Source organism: Macaca nemestrina, chromosome 14 (genome assembly GCF_043159975.1).
Source record: "Macaca nemestrina isolate mMacNem1 chromosome 14, mMacNem.hap1, whole genome shotgun sequence".
Lineage (NCBI taxonomy): Eukaryota > Metazoa > Chordata > Mammalia > Primates > Cercopithecidae > Macaca > Macaca nemestrina.
In genome coordinates, this window is record NC_092138.1 from 87,422,435 (window position 1) to 87,444,921 (window position 22,487).

At 41.3% G+C, this 22,487-nt stretch overlaps 1 protein-coding gene across 12 annotated transcripts in view; it reads right to left on the bottom strand.

Annotated features, from left to right (window-relative positions):
- Nucleotides 1-22,487, bottom strand: part of LOC105487111 (astrotactin 2) — a 995,255-nt gene that overhangs the window by 274,399 nt on the left and 698,369 nt on the right. The window lies entirely within an intron of this gene.

The following is a 22,487-nucleotide window of genomic DNA, read 5'->3' on the forward strand; positions in this document are numbered from 1 at the left end:
ATCTAAGCGTTTTTTCTTTTTCCCCTTTGATGTGAATATTTTAGGCTGTGCTTAGTACAGTCAATGTTTAATTATCTGCTGTGTTGACTAAATTGCAGACTAGGGCCCCAGGAAACTAATTTGTTCAATTACAGCAGTTTTTGTTGTTGTTGTTTTTTATTTTTTTTATTTATTTTTATTTTTTTATTTTTTTTGAGACGGAGTCTTGCTCTGTCGCCCGGGCTGGAGTGCAGTGGCCGGATCTCAGCTCACTGCAAGCTCCGCCTCCCGGGTTTACGCCATTCTCCTGCCTCAGCCTCCCGAATAGCTGGGACTACAGGCGCCCGCCACCTCGCCCGGCTAGTTTTTTGTATTTTTTTTAGTAGAGACGGGGTTTCACCGTGTTAGCCAGGATGGTCTCGATCTCCTGACCTCGTGATCCGCCCGCCTCGGCCTCCCAGAGTGCTGGGATTACAGGCTTGAGCCACCGCGCCCGGCCTGTTGTTGTTTTTTAAAGCAGCAGTACCCTTGTCCAAATAAAGTCTTATATGGAAGTCTATCATGTAAAATAGATCAAAGGGCAGCTGCTCTGATTGAAGCAGGTTTGTGCCGCTGAAGAATATGCTGTTTCCTCCCTTTACCTTACCTCTTGTGCTACCATTGCAAAACTTGTGAATCTATAGAATACTTTTCTGAAAACCACTGAACTACCGCATTGCTTACCTTATAGTTCTGTCTTATTAGTCATGTGGCCTTGGGCAAGTCATTTAACTCTTCCTCTTCTGGAAAATAACAAAAATGATCCCTGCCTCCTAGAAGGGTATGAGATAACAGATGTGAAAATAACCTGGTTTCATTCCTGGAATATTTAATAAATGATGACTGTTATTCTTTTATCTAGTTTTTCAAAAGAGCACCTGGTGGTGGGAAGTGGTCCAACCAAGCTAAACAGTTCCTTTCTTCTTGCTTAACAGGTTTCTATTTGGTGATTAAAACCTTTCTCAGGCATTTCTCTCCCCTCACAAGTCTCCAAGTATCGAGTTCATCTGTTCCTTTCTACTGTCTATTTCATATTCCTATTATATAAATCACTGTGTTGCAATTATCTGTCCATATATTTGAGCTTTATTGAGGGCTAACTAATCTAGGGAAAGTCTAACCCCTGCAACCCCAACCACCATGTAACATGGTGCCTAGTATAGAATATGTTCTCAGTTACTTAATTGGTCCAGGTATTTACCTGACTTAATGGGACTTCAATAACCTGAGTCTTCCTAGTGTAGCCCCCTTAGATTAGATAAAAAGGAATACTCAGACAAGTCCTTTTATAAGGTGTGTAAAAACCTAGTGGCAAACAATTGACTTAGAGTTTGGTTAAGCCCCTCCTCCCTTTATCATTCTGAGTGGTTACATAGAATTTAAGGTTTTGGAGCAATGATTCATTCAATATTTATTAACTGCCTACTGTGGGCCAGTCTTGAGTCTGCAGAGGGGCACTCTGTTATTCCAATCAGTAGAATAAACGTGGCTTGAGCTTTACAGTGTTCCTCTGGGTAAGGCAAGTAACGCTTAAGTAGTTGTACTTTTAATCTAGTGCTAATTAATGGCCTCTTAAAAGTGAAGTGTTACTCTACTCTGTAGGAGGGAAGTGGAAGAGAACCTAGGATGAGACTCAGGTCTCCACCCTGCACTTGACTAGGATGCCGATTTGCACTCAGGACGTGCAGCCCCTCAAGGCATCTCAAAACAAATTATGGATATGAAACAGATTCCTGGATGAATTTTACAAGCAGGACAGCAGTGAGGTAGAAGGCTGTGTAGCAAAATATACACTTAGACTCCAGACCTATGGCTTTATCTTGTCAATATCATTAATATTCATGGAACCCAAGCTAAGTCTGAAGTTAGTGAGCCAACTCTGCGTCTGGCATTGTACTCTAGTGAGACGATCACTGGACTTCAAGTCAGGCTTGTGTCTGAATCACAGCTCTGCATTTTAACTAGCTGTATGACCTCAGGTGATCATACCTCTGAGCCTCAATTTCCCTATCTGTTAATTTAAATAAGGGTGTTGGTACGTCACCAAAATCCCTTCTAGCTCTATGATTTTAATTAATTTGTTAACCAATGAAATTGTTGAGTTCCCCCCAATATTTTTGCATAATCTTTGTTATGAATGTGTTTTGTTTACATTAGATCCCCAACTTGATATAATTGCTTCTCTGCCTCAGCTGTTGTGACTTTGTGTAACTTAGCTATTGTCACCCTGCTGAGCTAGAGTTTTCCTTGGTAAAAAAATGAATGACAGTTTATGTTTTAAAGGGCTGTTGTGAGAATTAAAATATATAAATGGGACAGTATATATAAAAGCACCTAGTTCAGAAAATGTGTGACTTCCATTGTAGGGGGCAAAAGCATCCTCTCCTTCATGGTGAGCTGATACACATTCAAGTGAAAGTCAGGGAGATTATTGGTGATGCAGTAGCATGTTCAGCACTTCTTGGCCTCTTAATTGAAAAGCCTATTGGAGGAAGATTGGGATTGCTGGAGGGGCAGAAGCAATACTCAGTCACAGCAATGTATCCCATTAGGAAAGCTGCACATAAATCCTAAAGTCTGATCATTTGATTAAAGTAATTAAGATGACATCTTGGCTCTTGAGGGGTAAATAGAGCCAAGATTTTTTAAAAGATTATATATATATATATGCACGAATGTAGTACGTACATCTAAGTATATATATATACATGCACACATAGAGATGAAAATTTTTTTAAAACCTTAGAAACATGCATGTTTAGCTATTTCTTTAGATGGCTAGCTTCAAAGACTTTTTTCTCTAGGTCAACATTTATTAACTCAAATAATTATAAAAGTAAGCCACAAATCTCCCTGTTAAGTGGTTAAAGCTTGAGCTTTGTAAGCAGGGAGTCCTGAGTTTAGTCCTGTTTCCCTCAATTATTAGCTGTATGACCATTAAGTCATTTAACCTCTCAGTCTGTTTTCTCATTAGTAATGACTCTGTTTCACATTTTATTGCAGTATTGTGAAGAGATGATGGATATATAAATGCCTTTTGGCAGACTAAAAAGTGTTTTTGAAATTACAGTAAACCAAATATATCTGAAAGTTACCTCATTTTTATGATATAAAGATGATATGAAACTGGTAAGGGAAAGTCTCACCCCTGCAACCCCAAAGGAAAATTATTTACTAACTCCTGAAATCTTTATTGAAACCATGAAGAGTGTGTGTGAATGTATATAAGTCAAATGCATGTTTTCCCTATACAAATAAAACCAGGATTTTATTTTGGTGATTTACCCAGTTTACCTAGTTATAACTATAATGGCATTGCATATTGTCAAAGAATATCAAAATCTGAGATTCCATTTATTCACTCACTTATTAAACATACATAAGACATCTACCCTTTATTATTATTAGCAATACTTATATGAGTAATGAATGCAAAGAAAAACAGTCGTGAATTTTGCAGTCAAGTAGCTTGTGGTCTGGCTGCAGAGATAAGGTATGTAAACAAATAATAAAATTAGAGAGTAAGATAAATGGTAACAGGATAGAAATGGAGTGCTAAGTGTTTGAGCAAAGACTGTTTCTAGTTGAGAAGATCTGGTTGCTGAAGGGCCTTAAAAGTAAAGGGAATATCATGAACAAAGATACAAGATTAGGATGAAGAGTGAGAAGTTGGTGCCAGAAGTTAAAACCACCCCAGAATGCGGGGATATTAAAGAAATTCAAAGGTCTAAAGTGGTTAAGTAATAATTCAAATGGTTCTCTTTTTTTCTGCCCTACTATATATGACTTACTGCCAACAGTACCCATGGCTCAGTGAGGCTTCATATCTAACAGAGATGGTAGGGTATGGATCAGAATCTCCTTGGAATCCTGAGGGTGGAGGACAAAGGCATAGTTGGAAAATGCATCCCTTCAGTATTCTAATATCTCTCATGATGGGGAATCACTGATTGGCATTGTCTCAGAAATACATTTTCTGTCTTTTAAAAATTCTGAAATAATACTGAATTTTTCTCCCCTGAGAAGCCTATGCCAAATAAGTGCTATAATCTTAGTACAACTTTGTAGTGCAATCAGACTCATTTGTTGATGTCTGACTGGCTGAGTTTTTAAAACCTACTATTCCCCCTTCTGCCCCATATCTGGACATGCCAGTAAGAAAGCTCAAATGCTTCCACCTTTGTGGCCAGTGGAAGTTCAAACCACCTAAGAATCCTCACTGCAGCCCTACCTCCAAGCCATTAGGAAAAGCCAGGCTCCTCTACTTTCCCTGCTCAAGCCATTTCTGAACCTGCTTGAGAACTCACGCTGCTCTCCATAAAAGCCTCGTGTGAGTGATAAACCTTTTCGTATCTATTTGGTCCTAATGTAATATCAGTCTTAACACCTAAACCAAGTTTTGGGTAAGGGGTTCAACCTCTCCTCTGGGGATGACTAAACACTTGATGCAACAAGCAGAGGGTCTAGGAGATGACCACTACCACTGCAAGGCTTTCCTCTTGCTTTAGTTTGCTAACTGACTCTTGCTGGCTAGAATTTTTTTTTTTTTTGGTCACTGCTAGCAAGCTCATGCTTTGTGCTGTGCTGCTTTGTACTGTGTTAACTGAGCCTTAACAAGCTTCTGTTATAGATGTGCTCAGCTAAGTTGGAATTTTTAATAATTGGCATTTAAGAACAAGAATAAAGTGGCCCTGGGTCATGTGTCTTGGTCCAGACTTACCTATGTCTCTGAATTGTGTTTCTGAATCCCAGTGTAAGCTGTGACTGTCACAAGGCTCAGAGGAATGACTCTTACCCTGTGACTTTTGGTTGTTTATCTCAACCAGGTGTTGCCCTCATTGTATGGAGTGCTCAAAAAAAACAATACTGTTTGCAATATGCAGGCTGGTTGGTAGTCACTCGTGGAGGAAGACCATGTTGAATGCTATGGTGCACTCCCAAAAGCAGATGGTTTACTAGGACTTTACAAAATGCCTTTGTTGCTACTTCTGCCTATGCCCTATGCCACTATGCCCCCTGACCAAAAAAAAAAAAAAAAAAAAAAAATCCTGATCCTAAGGGTTATAAGGAAAAGCATCCATGGTATAGCCAAGGAGTTATTTCAAAGCCAACTTAAGCACTGGGTCCTCAAACCATATAAAGCACCTGTTGGCATGAGAGAGACCCTAATCCTGATTATACATATTTGCAACTCTGGAGGAAGAATCTTACACATATGAGCAGGATCCAGAGGAACTTCCCTCCTCCCCAACCCCTCCCCACACCACCACCACCACCAAATGATATACAGTAGCCACCAAAAGGAAAATAAAATAAAATAAAATAAACCTGGATGCTGGGGAAAAGAAACAAAAAACTGAAACAGAGGTTCACAGTTTGACCCAATAGGAAATCCAAAATTAAAGAATTTATGCAACAACAACAAAACAAGATAAAAGGTTACTATTTGGCTTTTGTACCTCTACAACTTAGGTTCCAAATTAACTTTTAACATCTGCTGAAATGTACCAGTTGTTAAACCCTTATGGCCTTAATATTGGGTTTCAAATTATACCTGGAATTCCCCTAAATTTAAACAAAGTATCCCTATAATCTTAGGGTAGTTAACAGGATATTTTAGGACATGTTAGGAAGACAAATAGGTATGCCTCATCTTAATCAGAACTATTGCCCTGCCTAAATTCCCCATAGCCATAGCACCCATTAACCTAACATATGGCATAGTGGGCGGGGTTGCTCTAACCCAATGAGTAATAAAATTGAATTAAGCCTTTAGCACTTACAAATCAGCTTGCCAAAATGGGACGGCATGGACCTTCTCCTGCTCCATTAGTTAAAATAGCTAATATGGCCCAATTTAAATTAAAACAAGGTCTTCGAGGTTTGAAACCCATATACCAGACCTATTTAGAGAAGAGTGAGTATCCCCACTGCCTCACCATTAACGGCCCAATGTAGCCTGTTCAGAAACCTAGAAAGAATCAATGGCATCTCACAGTAGATTATTGCCATCTTAATGCTGAAGTTCTATCCAATAAGGCTCCCATATCAAATATTATCAAAATTACTAACTTTAATCAAGAACTAGTAAATACTTTTAAGTCACAGATTTGGCTAATATTTTAGCAGCCACTTAGCCACAATTTGCCTTCACCATCAAAGGGATGCAGTATCCTTTTACTCAGCTACCCATGGGATAACAACAGCCAGGCCTTCACACAGCCTGCAGACAAAATCTTAACCACATCTAACTTTCTTCAGAAGCACAGTAAACACTGATCATACTGTTCACATCATCCTCCAAGAAGATTCATTTGGCACAATCACTGAGGATATACATACAGTCATAAAAGAGCTCACTAAAAAGGGATGGACCACTACCCCACACATTGTACCAAGTCCTTCCACCTTGGTTAAATTCCTGAAAGCTATTAGCTGATGGCCATTCTATCCCTGACACTTGCCAGAAACAGCATTTGCAATTTTTTTTAAAGCCCAGTATGTTTTAGTCTATTTTGAGTTCTGGAGACAGCATATTTCTCATTTACAAATTTTACTTAAACCCATTTATGCTATTAAGCCCACTTATGAATGATAATACAGGCACTACAATTAGTGACCCCTGAGAGTCCTTTACTTAAAGGCTTTAGCAACCTCCTCCCATGCTTCCTGAAGTCTCTGGCCCACACTTGATGGCCCTAGGTTGCCCACAGGCATCTTGTGCAAGAAAGTGTCCCTTCAGCCCTATGCTGTATGCCATTAGAGTGCAATTGCTGGAAGCATATTGGGCTCTCTTGGAAACAGTCTGGTTGTCACAGGCCCTCAGCCTGTGACTCTCCATACCAGCTGCCCATTATCCCTTAGGTCTTGAAATCAGCACCATAAAAATTCAGCATAGCCACTGAGGTTTCCTTGCTATAGCATAGAGCCAAACCGGGCATATTTCGCCTATAGGAAAAGGTCCCCCACCACCATCTTCAGCCCCTTGCTAGATGCCATGGTGCTGGTAAAAGTCATCCCCCTTCCCAGACCCTTTGGATATCTGCAGAAGCCCTTGCAATCAACAGAGTGAAGAGAAAAGGGAATGTCTTCACTTTATAGATGTTATCACTACCATCGTATATGATGGAGCTTGCTGGAAAGTTCCTGATTTTTAGCCCATAACTGGGACATCCCTAATAATGAGACAGGACCCAAGTCAGTGCAACTGGCCAAACTTTATGTGGTCCTTTTAGCACTAAATACCCTGACCAACATATGCACAGTTCTATAGACTCTTGAGCCATTGCCAGTGATTTGCTCATCTGCTCCAGCCAATAACAGCAATAACAGTTCTCTATCCAAGGTTGCCTCTTTGGGTTAAATAACTCTGGGACTCTCTTGCTTCATATATATGTATATGTGTGTGTGTGTGTGTGTATACACATACTTATACTCACAGTATAAATCAAGGTCTTTTCTGCTTATAATACTTTCTTTTCTGCTTATAAGAAAATTATTCTTCTAATAATTTTCTGCTTATAATAAATTCACAATAAAAGGCTTCATTAACACTTTAGCCCCTTCAGTAGTCTAGAAATTATTGATAGTGACTAAGGCATTCATTTCACTTCTCAAAATATGTAATATTGGGCTCTCGTACAAGGCATTTAATGGAACTTTCACGTCCCTTACGAGCCTCAGGCTGCAGGCCTCACAGAAAGCCATAATGGTTCATTTTACCTAAACAAGTTCAAGTTCAATTAAGTGAAACATGCCACATTTCAGTCATCAGTCAAATATCGGGGATGAATTGTAATAAAGATTCTGACTCCATTTTTGGTATTTGACTGCTAACAACTTTCAAATTCTTCTACTTACTCCCTCTTCTCCTTCAGCCTTACATCTGGGAAAGCTGATAAGGAAGCCTAGGTAGGCCTACCTTTGGTGCCAGAGGGAAGCTCAATCCATGCAAGCCCCAGATAATATATGAGAACCTCCCCAACCTCACCCTATACCTCTCACCTCCCACTCCAAGCCAGTCTCCTTTCCCTGCTTTCTCAAACCACGTTTGGACCTGCTTAGAAGCTCCCTCTGCTCTCCCTAGAAAGCTTCATTATGTGAGTGATACATCTTTTCATATCCTCTTGGTGTAATGTGTGTGTGGTATCATCAGCCTCAACATCTAAAGCAAATGTTGGCTGGGGATCCATCCCACCACTTCAGAGTGACAACGAATCTTTAGAGTTAAATATTGAAAGAAACTTCATATTATGATAAATGACAATTTCAGACCAGGTGCAGTGGCTCACACCTGTAATCACAGCACTTTAGGAGGCCAAGGCAGGCGGATCACCTGAGGTTGGAGGTTCAAGACCAGCCTGACCAACATGGAGAAACCCTGTCTCTACTAAAAATACAAAATTAGCCAGGCATGGCGGCACATGCCTGTAATCCCAGCTTACAGGCTGAGGTGGGGGAATCACTTGAACCCAGGAGGCAGAGGTTGTGGTGAGCCGAGATCACACCATTGCACTCCAGCCTAGGCAACAAGAGCGAAACTTTCTCTCAAAAAATAATAATAAATAATAAAAAAATAAAAAATTTGTAAGTTTAATTTCTGAGCAATCACATGAATAAAGCCATGTGTTTTGTGAAATGACATTTAATATTTAAACTTAAAACTAGTAATAAATCTCTAAATCTCTCAGGCCCCAAGATATGAAACTCGTTTGATACATTTAATGATTCTGTAAAAGTGTAAGAAATGAAGTTAAATGAAGAATATCATGGCCTCAAAGGACGGAAAGGGATTAGACATGCATATTACCTCGCCTGATCCAAGACTCAGGGACTGGGTATAGAAGAATGAAACTTCCATTAATTGATACACTGAAAGAAAGGGCACATACAAATAGGCAAATATACCCTAGACCCTGCATAGAAGGCTAATTAGCTAAATGTAAGGTGCAAATTCTCAAGCAAAAACCCTGAAAGTGTGTATTCCTCCTTTCTGCTCTGGTGACTATGCCTATTTATTCTCCTCAATGAAATGGGCATATTAACTCCAGCCTATTCAATATGTACTATAACTATTGTTCAATGCCCCATAACATTTTACACAAGTAAAAGCTGCCTAAAAATGAGCAGCATAGTCAGCCTCTCTGAATGAAATAAAGTGTCTCTAAATAAAATGTCAGAAATAATACAGGGTATGGCAGCAGGAAAGTAGCTTAAGAAAACAAATTGCAAAAGGGAACATTTATTTTTATTCTGGAAGATACCATTTTTTCCTATGACTTCAATGACGTATGCAGCTACATACCAAACTGTATTTTTCATGTCTTACCTTCTTTTTGATCACCAGATTGATGTATACCCAGCTGCCCATTTTATATTGCCAGTTGTATATACCTTAGGAATCTTAGACTCAATATATTCAAAACTGAACTTGGCTTTACCATACCTGCTGCTCCTTTTTTATTTCACCTAAGGAACTCCAGCATTCACTCAGGCCCTTAAGTCTGAAAGCTTGGCACCATGTCTAATCATTTTCCTCACCTCTCACCTTCTACTGTCCCATCATGAAGTTCTCATCATTCTAACAACTTAATATTTTTCACATACATTAACTTTTTTTCTGAATCCTCATGGCTGCTAAATTTTAAGCTATTATTTTTCTCCTTGAAACCCTACTACAACTCCCTAACTGATCTTCCTAACTGTAATCTAGCATCCCACATATACTTCCTCCCATCCCAAGTCGAGCCCTATCCCACATTAGCCAGAGTCAAATTCTAAAATGCAAATGCTAATCATAATATACAAAACCTTTAAATGACCTTTAATTGCTCCTAGTGAAGCTACAACTTTCTTAACATGGTCTATACCGTCCAGTGGGATTTGATTCCTGTTCATCTGTCTTTCTAGGTTTATCTTACCACCACTTCCATCCCCTCTAGAGCTCTGCTCCATTCACAATTTCTTTGTTCTTATCTTAGGGACATTTCTGTACATGCTTTTCTTGCATCTTGGAACATTTACCCTCTCCATACCCACATGTGTTGGCCTAAATCTTACCTCCTTCAAGTGTTCTGCAATGCCCTTTCAGATCCACCTTAACTGTTTTGAGTCAGGTGTTCATGCCAGTCTTTATATTTATCCCTCTAGCACTTACATATTTCATGGTGATTTTTATCATTAAATATCTTTTTCCAAGACTAAAATGAGCTCTCTGAAGGCAAAGCAATGTTTAATTTACTGCTGCATCCACAGCATCTAGCACAGTACCTGAAACATAGTAGGCACTATAATTGTTGCTGAATAAAACCAGGGGTCAGCTTAGCTCATATGTTGACATATGTGACCACTCTGGGTCACAATTAGCATCAGCTGGTAATGCCACCTCCTGCTCCTCGCACCACCTGCATCCCTGAATCATTAAGTCCAGCTGCAATAGCAAATGGGGTATGGTTGAAAGGTGGGAGGAGTGGTTCCCTCTGATTTGCTTTTCCTTAGAGAATCTTCTCAACTGTAAAATAAATGAAAGTTGTGTTCCTTTCTAGACTCAACCCGAACTTTGTTTTGGTGCAATGTCACCATTGGAAGAGAAGGCTCAAAAATATACCTTTCATTGTGTGGTATATGAAATATATCTCAATAAAGCTGTTACAAATGTAAAAATGTGACCTTGAGCAGGTGAGTTTCCACATTAGGAAATGGAGATAATAAATGCTCAGCATACCTCCTGGCATGTAATGAATTCTCAGTACGTGTCATGTGGACTTGGGAGTCAGACAGTCCTGAAATGGAATCCTGTCTCTGCCTATTAGCAGCCATGTGACCTTTGGACACATGGCCTTTTGAATTGCCACTCAACACACTTCCTTGGATGGGGGAAGAAAGAGAGAATACTAATCCTGTTTGAGTCCTAATCTTGTTATTAACTAATCGTTCTCTTTGGGCAATTATTTTTCTTCTCCATGGTGCTCCATTTCCTCCATCTATATTTGTTAAATTAAGGATTTTTCTAGTTGTAAACTTCAATGATTCTGGTGCCCCATACCCTGGAGACATATTGAGTCAAGATCTCCAAAAGAGCCTTCTTTCTGGGCATCTGTGGAATGGGAGGGAACAGCAAGAAAGACCCTAAAGACAAAGGACCCTAAAGAGGAAAGCCTGGGGCCTAGGGCTGGTACGTCAGGTGAAGACAACTAAGGCCAGCTCCTATCCAATGTATCAATGGTCGAGTTGATCTCTAAGGCCCATCTCAGAGCCAAGGGGTTGCTAGGAAACAAGGGTCTGGAGCCTGCTGGTGAGCATCATGCAGGCTTACATCCTACTGATCAGTCTCCCTCTTGTTTCACTCTTCCTGACTAAGTACTTCTAATTGTTGCAGGGAGAAGAGAAATGCCACTCAAGGAGAACTTTGGGAGTGCCCATTTTGGCTAAGTAATAGTAAAATGTAAATGGTAAGAGAATTGGAGCAAGAAAAGATAGAAGAAAGAGAAGGCATGAGAGAGTACCATTTGCCAACTCTGTGCCTTTGGGTGGTATATCTCACCCCTCACTCCCAAATCTCAGTTTACTGGCATAAAGATACCAATTGTAGGAAGTTGTAGGGATTAAATGAAATTGTACATGTGAAATGCCCAGCATGCCTCCTGGCATGTAGTGAATTCTCAGTACATGACATAAAGACTTGGAAGTCAGACAGCCCCAGGATGGAATCTTGGCTCTACCTTTTGTTAGCCATGAAACCTTGAGCAGATAAGTTTTCACATTAGGAAGATAGAGATAATAATCTGGACCTCACAGGGTTGTTATGAAGACAATATGAGATCATGTGATTAAGTGGCTCATAATAGGAACTCAACACATGTAAATAATTGTTGGCCTTTCCTCTGTCACCTTCTCTTCCAACACACATATACACACACCTATACATTCTTCTAGAACAATATAAGCTTGGTATTCAGCTGTGCAAACATGCTGCCATGTGCCCTACTGCTGAGCTCCAGGCTGTGCTATCTGACAATCTCACCTTCTATTCCCACCTCCAGGTTTAGGAAGAGCTCAAATTCAAAAGCTGGCAGATTAGCCAGAGAGAAACAGCCATGACATAGGAAGTCTGGCAGGAAGAAGACATATATCTTAGGCTGCTGTAGTCAGGACTAGAAAAGGCTATATCATTATGCCTTTTGCTTGAGAAAACTAATAGTAATAATAATCATTATTGGCTTAATTATGTCTCATGATAATAATGAATGATCAAAATAGCATTTCCTGAGCATTTGTTATATGCCAGGTGTAGCAATAATCACTTTACAAACATCAATTCATTTAAATCTCATAACAATACTGCAAGATAAGCATTATTATACCCATGTTAAATATAAGAGAATTGAGTTCCAGGAACCAAAAAGACCTGACCTAAGTCACACATCTAGAGAATGGAACAGATGATACATAGCTTCATATGTATGTTGCCATTTGTTGAAACTTACACCTGTGGGGAGGAGAAGGCATCAATGACTGACTTGTGTTGAGTTCCTGCTATGAGCCACATAATCACATGATCTCACATCATCTGCATAAGAATCATGTGAGGTCTAAACGTTTTCCAGTTATTCCCTTGGTATCTCCCAAAGTGGCCAGTTGTTTTCACTTAATTTAAGGCATTTGGAGATTCAATCTTTCCTATTTGTGACAGTTCTCAGCTGTGGATAGAAGCAATGGGAGTGTCTCTAACTACTGGGAGACTCAGGCCCAGTGACATTCAAAGGTCTAACAAAGAAGCCAATAGCATTCCCTAGGAGCACTGAGGGGATGCAGGCACTATTGCTCCTTCCTGGTTCAAGAGGCCTCGCCATTCCTAAAGGTGCCAGGCCTAACCACAAATCTAGCTTTGCATTGTTGTCTCCTTGCGTGGAGTCTCCTTCCTCCCCACCTTCCCAGTTGGCAAATGCCTATTCACCCTCAGGTTCCTGTTTAGACATCTTTTCCTCCAGGAAGACTTCCCAGCCCACCCTCAGTAGGTTAGGGGCCCATCTCTCAGCCTTGGTCCCTCCACTCCCCACCCTCCATATACATGCACACCTAATGCTTTCCTCTATCACAGCATTTATCAAATTATAAAGCATTTATAAAATAATCTGTTCACCTATGTCTTTCCCATTTGACTGTGGGATCTTTGAGAGCAGGGACTGTGTCTCACTTGCCTTAGCCTCCTTAGCACCTCATATTAGGGGCTCAGGGAACTATTGTGGAATGATAGAGTGGTGAGAAAGGATAAAGGAAAGAAATGAGAGGCAGAGGGGGAAGAACAGGGCCCCCTGGGGTGTGGTATCTCAAAGGGTTGTCTGTGAGCAAGGCTGCTCTCAGGTTGGTAGGTTAGACCTGCTAATAATGACCGAGGGAAGGCAAAAACTTCAATGTGTGTATCTGTATTCCCTCCAGACCATTTTGTTCTCATTAAGGGGCTGAAGGCAGAGAGATAGCAAAAGCTCCACATTCATCTCCAGGGAAATTCCACATTCTTAGTGCCAGACTGCTGAGAGAAAACGGTCCTATCTAACAATCCTGCTCCCTTAGGCCCTGCATCTCTGTCTGGGACTGGGACTGTGACCAGGAATGAGTATGGTTTGGCCCCTGTCTGAATCAGAGTAACCTAGTTTACAACAGCATCAATCTCTTGTCACTTCCCCTAGGAAGATGGACAGTGGGGATGGTCTCCAGTGCTTTAGCTAATGATGCACACACATATACCCCAAATAATATAATAAGCAGTCTGCCAACCACTGACTCTGCCATCTATGAGTATGTGGGAGGCTTTGGCAACAGGTAATCTTTGAATTTGTTCTAAGTTTTCAGGAGAGGGAAGGCCAAACGATGCTTCTACCTGGTTATTAAATTTCTCTCTTCACCACTGCAGTTTCTAATTGATTGCATAAAGCTGACCTCATCTTTCCCATCTGTAGAATGGGAATGGCTAACCAAGATAAGAATAGAAAACACCTTACACAAATCACTATTTCTTACTGTCACATCCATGACAGATATTGCTAAGTAATCACTGCATTCTTTTCCACTGAGCAGAGTCCTGGCCCAGAATCTCAATGCAGTATTCCAGGAAGTTGATTGCCATGGACACATGAAGAAAAACGCAGGCCTGACTATGTGATTGCTAATGCCTCTTCCCACTCTGACTTTGTAGGGTTTGACTTTATAATGCAGCCCCGAAGCTAAGATTTGGAAGCAAGTTATGCAGGGGGATATTGGTGGCAAAGAGAATATTTTCACCCCTGCTCAAGCTGAAGGTCTAAATTCCAAGTCTTAGCTTTCCTCATTTCTTTTAACTATGGATAAGAGAAACAACAGGAGAGCAAATGTTTACCTTTGGGTTTGATACCAACATCTAAAGAGTTCTCTGAGGCTACTGTGGTATGGTTGAACCAACACCAACTCCATGATTAAAGCAGCCTGGGTTCAAATCCCTTCTTTGCCAAATTCCCTGGTGTGAATCCTGACAAGTTACTTTCCCCTTCTGAGCCTCAGTTTCCTCAAGCATGAAATGCAGATAACAACACCTGACTTACAGACTTTTTGTGAGGAGTAAACTGGATGAAATAATGTATGTGAAAGTGCTTTGTGTGATGCACTGCACCGAGCACATGCAGAGGATTATTATTCTTGGTATGCACCAATAGGAAAAAGACTAGGGTGTTCCGTTCCAGATGGACTCAATCTAAACTGGGGAACAAATGCTTTTTTTGGTAATTTCATCTTGTGGAAATGGCAGTCTCATGGGCCTATTTGTGTTTAATGAACCACATCCTGTATCGTCTTTTTGCATGGTTCTGAGGAGAAATAAGTTGGCTCTGTCTTCTGGCCTGCCGTAGACTAGTGAGTGTCCAGCTCATATTTAATCTCCTCCAGTCTCTCCGCCTTGTCCAAGTAAATACTTCCCTAGAGCTAGATTGATCCTGCAAATAACTGCACAGAAGCTAAGGCACAAAGGGAGAGGAAAGGAATAGTTAGCCAACTCCTACCACCATGCTGGGACCCTACCATAGACAAATGCATCCAGGCTGGGATTTTTCACCTAGGATAAAATTAAGGAGTTAAGATTTAGAGGTGACTGCCCTGGGGTCAAGCCGCTAGGAATCAGAAAAGCCACGTTTATCTGAGTTCAAAATCAGTGCTCTCAAATTTTCAACAAAGTGCTTTTAATACACCAGTAGTCTTCATCCTTTCTGGAGTCAGAGAACCCTTTGAGACTGCAAGAAAGCTATGGAGACTTTCATCCCAAATAAACCACAAATGCAGATGAACAACACTTTGCCTATACCACTAAGGCATTTATGACCCTCCAAGGCTCACTCACTCACTCATTTATTTCAATAAATATTACTGAATGCTATCAATATGCCAGGCACTGACTAGGCATTAGCCAAGCAGGCAGGGTCCCTGCCTTCACAGAGCTTACAGTGCAGCAAGAGAGAAAGATGTAAACTAATAAATGTGAACTTACAAACAGGTTATGTGTAGCAAAAGAACATCATTCTAAGAAAATAAAAATGTAGCAAAGGATCCTGACATAGCCTGAGGCTTCTTGAAAGGTTTCCTGAGAAAGTGACATTTGAGTTGGGTGATAGGAAGTGATTCAGCAAAAATGGGGAAAAAAAAATCAGCAGAAGGCCAAGTGACAAAAGGATCGCAGCTTGTTCTAGGACTTGAAGGAAAGTCAGTATGACAAAATGGTAGAAAGCATGGAGACACACGGGGCTGAAGAGGTTGGCTGAGGACAGATCAGATCTGTTAGAGCCCTGCGGCCATGGGAAGGAATTTGCAAATTATCCCCATGGCAGTGACAAGGCACCTAGAAGTTTTAATCCAAGGAATAACATGTTCAGATCTCTATTTTAGAAACATCCTGTGATGGTTAATTTCATGCGTTAACTTGGCTGGGTTATCAAACTATTCGGTCAAATAGTATTCTGGGTATGTATGTGAGGATGAATTTGGAGAGATTAATATTTGAATTGGTAGACTGACTAAGCAGATTGTCCTCCTCAATGTGAGTGGACTTAAACCAGTCAGTTGAAGGCCCCAATAGAACCAAAAGGTTGACCCTCCTGCCTGAATGTCTTGAGCTAGGACATTGGTCTTTTACTGCCTCTGGACTCCAATGGAAACATCTTCTTTTCTTGGATCTCAAGCCTGCCAGCCTTCAGACTAGAACTTATAGCATTGGGTCTCCTGGTTCTCAGGGCCTTGGATTCAGACTAGAATTACACCATCTGCTCTCCTAGGTCTCCAGCTTGCTGACTGCAAGATGTTGGACGTTCTCAGCCTCAATAATTATGCTAGCCAATTTATTATAATAAATCTGTATCTATATCACCTATATTTACATATCTATTCCTGTATCTGTATCTATATATCTACCTCTAAGTCTCTTGCTACATATCCATCCTGTCGGTTCTGTTATCCTGGCTAATACACATCCTCAGTGCTGCCGTGTGGTTAGGATTCACAGTGGCAGGGTAGATGCAGGCAGACCAGGCAGGAGAACAAAGCTGGAGTCCAGACAAGCTATGATGGTGACTTGGAATAGGGTGGCAACAGTGAGATAGAAAAAGTAGGCAAATTTAAGAGTTATTTGAGAATTAAAATCGACAGAACTTGGAATGGTTTGGAAATGGAGGGGAAAATTCAGCAGAAGACCTTCTCAGAAACTAAGGTACAAAGGGAGAGGAAAGGGATAGTTAGCCAACTCCTACCACCATAGACAAATGCAGCCAGGCTGGGATTTTTCACCTAGGATAAAATTAAGGAGTTAAGATTCAGAGGTGACTGCCCTGGGGTCAAGTAGTTCGAAGTCAGTGCTCTCAGATCTTGAGAGAGGGTGTTGAGAAGGATTCCTAGGTTTCTGGTTCTGCTTCTAAACAGATGGTGGTGCTTCTCACTAGAACAATAGAAAAGTATTAGGTTGTGTGGAGTGGAGTTTGGGCAGGCAAGAGAACTAGAATGATAGCAAATATCAGAGGAAAGCTTGAGGTTGGAGGTATAAAGTAGGACTCATCAGTGTGGGGATCACAACAGAGATCATGACCATAGAAACAGTCTAGAAAGAGTGGCCCATAAGACAGGCTCCTGTGAAACCTCACTTACTAATGATGCAGAAGAGGATGAACCTGCAGAAGAGAGAGATGCGACAGTTCGGAGGGGAGGTAGAAAACCATGAAGATGTGGTATCACCGAAACGAACACAGGAAAGTGTTTCACACAGGAAGCAGACAACTTTGTCAAAGGCTACTGAAAGGTCAGGAAGATGGAACCTGAAAACTGTCTGCAGGATATTGAATCACTGAAGAAGTAAACCAAGACCCTGCAGGTCTCAGACCCTAAGAACAACTACGTTCATATCTTGTTGCCATCTTAGAAGCAAGTTCCCTCAGGAAACTGAAGGCTCTGGAGAATTATCCAGCCCTCATCAGCTCCTTGGCCACACCTGTCCTCAAAAGAAGAGGTGACAGTTGAATAATCATTCCCTTCTCCTCCTCCACCCACACCCCCTGAGATGCCTTTTAAACAGCCAAAAACTCCTTTAAAAAGTAGTCTAGGAATGTTTCAGCTGACATTCAAAAGCGCATTGTAATTCAAATGGAAATGCAGAAATGCAATCCCTTGGACAGTCTAGGAAAATTATAATAGAGATAAGATGCCTTTTAGAAGTGGCTACATGTATTTATCTGTGGGGATGTTTCTATACCATGGACTCTCCCAATCTAAACTCAGGAGCAGTGCAAGCTTCACACAGAGAATGTCCTTCCACAGGGGTCACCTAGGCAGTACACTTTTAATTGCATAGCATTCTTTCACTTCTAGCCTCTCTTTATCTCTCCATTTCTCTTTGTGGATTTTGGTGTGCCTTTGTATATCTCTCTTTGTTTTTCTGTCTCCTTTTCTCCTTCCTCCTTTTCTCTCTCTGCCTTTCTTTTCCTCTCTCTCTTGCTCTAGCTCTCTGTCTCTCTCTCTCTCACACGCACACACAGAATGAGCAATTATTTCACAAACACGTATGTCACCTTCCATAGTCAGTTTCTCTATAAAAAAGAAGCAATTAAAAATTTAGAAAACTTATAATATTGCTAATTCCTGCATCTATCACTATCCTCCCTAAGTAGAGAATTACAGGGGATGATAAAAGTTACAGATTCCTTTTGATATCTCTCCAGTCCACTTCCGCAACTCCTTGTTTTCACTGGCTCCAAGCCTGTAGCTAAACTCACTGAGGCCCCTCCCAATCCTAGGACAATCTACCTCTGCCCTTGATCCTGGGTCACAATGATGACAAGGGATGACAGCAAATTAGCAACCCCCACCCCTGCTCACACACAGGTGTGCCTGCACGCACATACATACACACAAACATACACACCTGGGAACACAGTAATCGAAGTGGATGTGGCAGCCTTGGGTGGAGGGCACGGGTTGGATCAAGATAATTAGGTCCTCAACTCAGAGCTGGATGGGTCCATCCATTCCTCTATTTTCTTACTCAATCTACACAATGACTTTGCATTTTGCATATGGGAAAACCGATCTTGAAGAATGAACCACTTTGCTCAAGATCACACATCTGGTAAGAGATAGAGCTGGGATTTGAATTGGGGTCCATCTGATTGTAAAACCTGTGCTTTATCTCCAAATGAGAAAGTCTTTATCCGAGGTAGCCACAGGAAGGGTGACTTTATACAGTGAACCCTCATCATGATATAAAACTCATGTTTCATGATCACAGCTAGGGAGAATGTGTGACTATCAAGTCAAAAGGTAAAATGGAGCCCCAGTGAGAAGAAGGTAGTTTTTTTCAAAATACAGGGATATCAAGAGCACAGCAACATGTAGTGAAAGTATTATGCTAGAGCAAGAGACTCAGAAGTTCACACACTGATTGGGGGAATGGCATGGAAGCAGAGGTAATGGCTAAAGAAACCCTAACAGGCTAAACAGCTTCCATACTAATCATGCCTGGAACCTGGAGCTTCCAGAGATGACTTTGGCTACTCTAGTTGTGTCCTAAGGCCCAGCTCTTCCTGCATTGGATTAGATTCTACCTTATTGACCTGTTTGATGCTCTAGTCACCTACAGACTACTGGAAAGCTCAGAATTCCCACCTGGTGATATAAAATTCTGCCTTCCTACCTGGAGTTCTTACCAGTGGTTATTGGCATGCCCCGTGCCCCCTCTGGGATCAACAACATCAAAAACTAGGCCTGTTATTCTAGCTTTTATTTTTGCCCTATTACAGGGAAGAAAATACAGAGGATCCAGACCACCACACTTCCTTTCTGAGTCTAGAATAGATATTACCAACTGATCGTAATTCCCTTTCTCAATTATCCCAATAACTTGCACACAGTGTTCTAGACAAGCCATTCCCTAGTTGATCAGAATTGACACATGAAAGCTAGAGACCATAATATGATAGTGACTGGGTATCCCACCCAGCCTGGAAATGTCAGCCCCCTCCCTCTTCCCTGCTGTCTACTAGTGGATTTTTTTTTAAAGTCTGTAACAAAAATGATGAAATATTGGTAGACTAAGGCATGCTGGTAATGAACAACGTAGGAACAGAGCCCATATCTTCTTTATTTGGTGCCACAACATCTGACACAAGAAAATACAGAGAAAAAACTGTTGGGAAATGTTCAAAGAATTAATGAATGATAACTATGATTTTATTTGCCCACAGAATGTACCTTTAGAAACACTTAGGGGAATGAGAGTAAACCTCTCACGGGAAATATTTTAATAAGGCACATTCACCCCCATCTCCCTTGGCTTTCCAGTAATTTCCAGTGGCTTCCCCAGATCAAAAAAGTGGCCGGGGTCCCATCATTATGAAACCTGGGAAGGCTAGGGCATTTGTTTCTAATGTCCAGGGACAACAGAACTAGGGCGAAGGAAGCAATGGGCTCAAGTTTGGATTCAAACACCATCTCCTTCAGTAAGAATGGTGGCCCTTTGCCCCTGTAAGTTAAGGTTTCCCTTCTGTAAAGGGAGAAGTGAGCACCCTTGCCTCCTTTGCTTTGTAGGTAGATGAGAAGATCATAGGAAGGCCATCGGCAAACTGTAGAGGGCTGTATAAATGCTCATAGTTGTTATCCATGCCCTATTTGGTCTATTTTCTCCAACCTACTCTACCAAGTTTGGCCCCTCCACTCCTCCTTCCACTAAGAAAGTTAAAAGGACACTTACAGGGATTTTTCTAGTGACATCTGTAGCTCACAGAGAAAACTGAGGGTTGAGCTCACACATGAGCAAGGTATGGAGCGGGGACTAGAATCCTCAGCTGATGCCCACAATTTTTACTTTATTTCAAGCTACTGTTTTCTATGTACCTACTATGTACCAGACATTTTACCTGCATCATCTCATTTTATTCTCCCAAAAGCCAGGCAGGAGAATTACTATCCCTCATTTAACACACGAGGAAACTGAGACTTAGTAATTCCTTTACCTGAGGTTACATGCCAGGTGTGTATAAAGAGGAGTAGAGACATGAAATATCCTCCACCCCACTTCAGCACCGCACTGTCCCTCCTCCTCTCACAAGCTCTGTCCCCCGAGGTATCAGCTCCCAAGCCCAGATTCATCCTGGCCTGTCCAATGTTTAGCAGATGTCAGTGACACAAAACTCATGGCTGGGGAGAAAAGGGATACTAGCTATCTTTAAGTCCAAAGACTTCTTTCAACTCTACAGAGGCAAATCCCCAGCTTCTCATCTCCCCATTCCCTAGCATCACTCCCAAATATAAAAAATAAAACCAGAGTATCTGATCTACCATCTAGGTGGTCACAGCAGGTGAAGATGGAGGGGAAGAAACACACAGAATGGTTAAGTTGACCTCAATGTATCCCCTATTCTCTTCTTGGGAGCAAGTATGGATGATGGAAGCAAGAAAAGTGCCTTTGTAGACTAGAAGCCCAGGAAGGAAAACACCAAGTTTACCCTGCAAGTTTGTGGCAAAGCCAGGTCTTGAGGGGGTCCTCCTAGCTGTTGTTTCAGCACTCTTTCTTCCTCCTCTCCCATCTTATTTGTAACAAATTCCATGATCCACCAGACAAGGAATGGGATTTTCTGGAATGAGAAATTCTAAAGTCTGAAGACAGCTAAGCATGGAAAAGGGGTGGGATTTAGAATCAGAGTAGTGTCCCAGGCCCCAAACGTGATATGAAGCAAATTACTTATGTGGCCACAGTGAGCGAAGGTTTTTATAAACATAACCTAATTGTATTACTTCAAAGTCCTGAAGCTTATTGCCCTGCTTAATGATGTGTCACATTATTTGCAGGGTAGCACAATGAGACTTCTATTGATTTAATGCACTTCCTTAAAGACTGTCATTGTTAACAGTCATAAAACGGAGCTATTCCCAGACAACTCAATTATATCCACTGTGCCCATAAACCATCCCTTGCCCCACTCAGTTGCACACAGGAAGCAGAAAGGGGTGAGAACACGACTGGGGATGCAAAGCCTCCAGGGACAAAAGGAAGGCATCTAGAGATTGGGAAGGCAGGTGGACTAGGGTTTTATCCATTCGGGAATGTGCAACTACATAAAAAGCACTAGACAGGGTGTGTAGAGCAATCCCACCTGGTCCTTGCCCTGCCAAGCAGAGCTGTGTGAAAGCTCCCTTCTCCCCTACAGACTTAGTTTCCTCAACTGCAAAACTGGAGTGCTATGCTCAATGAGATCTTTCAGATCTCTCCTGGCTCCCACACTTAGTGGTTTTTTGTTGTGATTGCTTTCGTTCTTGGAGATAGGGTGGCTGAGCTGTATGAAAAGATGCAAGCATGTTTTTAACATTGCTCTTCTCCCTTTGCGTCAATTGAGAGACTTTCTTTTACAAATAGTTGATAATAATAGTATTAACTATATCAAGAAGCACTTCAGTATAGTTGAAAGAGGGAAAGAACATGGGCTTTTGTGGTCAGCCAGCCTTGGGTTCCAATCCTGACCCTGCTACTTATTAGCTGTGTGTCTACGGGCACTTGATGTGGCATATCTGAGACTCATTATCTCATGTGTAAAGTGGGAGTGTGAATACACTGACCTATTAAAACACATGTATATACATGTGCGATATTTTTAGCTTTCTCAAAATGCTATTATATAAACTGCTTATCTTTAATGTGAGAAACAGACAAGAATAGCTACTTACACACCCATTTCACAGGAAGGGAAAACTGAGGTGGAAAAGGAAAAACCTTCCCAAGGTGAGTGGGCAGAGACTGGTCTCCTGCACCTGGTCTGAGGAATTCCAATTCTGATAATAGCTGAGAATCAAAGGGAAATGAAATCTGCTGAACCTTCCTGAGGATAAAAGCCTCTCCACAGGACATAATGGAAACCGTCCGCTTGGTCATGAGGCGATTGTTTTTTCCAGAGGAAGGGAGCTCTTCCTGGGAGAGA